General features: G+C 48.1%; 1 protein-coding gene across 1 annotated transcript in view; it reads left to right on the forward strand.

Moving 5' to 3' along the window:
* GAB2 (GRB2 associated binding protein 2) overlaps positions 1–859 on the forward strand; it is a 47780-nt gene that overhangs the window by 27054 nt on the left and 19867 nt on the right. The window lies entirely within an intron of this gene.

Raw genomic sequence — 859 nt, forward strand, 5'->3', positions numbered from 1 at the left:
AAACAAATTGAATGAAAGGTGGGCATGTGCCGCTGGTTGGGCCGCCATTAATGCAAACCTGTTTCTTGGCCTTAATTGGGAAAGCACAGGTTTGTTTTGGGGTAGCCAATGGACAAGTAGATATTACCCCAAGAATGACCTAATGGCCGAGTGCCAGAACCTATCACTTTATTCATCCCTAACTGGTGGAGGAGCTCATTCATTATATACCCCTTAGTAGTGAAGTAAAAATGAAGATGGTGGCACCCTAAACTTAAACCAACAATAGCAGCTTCTATAGTTATGTTCAAGCATTGTCCCTATAATCCCAGGTGCCAAATTTTCCCTTCTCTGGACTGTCCCCTAAAGCCAGAGATGTTTGGAACAGACCTTCATAGATTTTTATGGAGTGCTACTGCACTGGCGTAGCCAGGACCTTTGAGACCTGCAATGTGGGATTCAAGCAGACAATGGAAGTTGTGGCCGTTGGATTGAGGTAAGTATGAATCTGGGAATGGGAAAGGTGGGCAAGGTTAGGTCAGAAAAGGGGGGGGGGAAGGATACTAGGGTACACTACTTTTGGGTGCTAATATGACTGGCAGAGTCACCAGCTGTGTGAAGGAACATTTTTTTTCCATCAGACTCCTTTTACCATTATGTTCAGGGCCAGATTTCCCACAAGGCCACCGGGGCCAGGCCTCAGGAAAGCAGGGAGTAGAGGGGCGGCAGGGGTGAGGAATTCCTATCTCCCAATGCCTGGGACATGTAGTTCCGGGCACCGGGTGGGTAGGTGTTTTCTACCATTAGCCCTGCTTCGGGCTAAATGTAGAGCGGGGTAGCCACACGTTTTGTACAAGTGATCCCGGCGATGTTGTTGAGA

Source organism: Nanorana parkeri, unplaced genomic scaffold (genome assembly GCF_000935625.1).
Source record: "Nanorana parkeri isolate BGI_ZX_2015 unplaced genomic scaffold, ASM93562v1 scaffold879, whole genome shotgun sequence".
Classification (NCBI taxonomy): Eukaryota; Metazoa; Chordata; class Amphibia; order Anura; family Dicroglossidae; genus Nanorana; species Nanorana parkeri.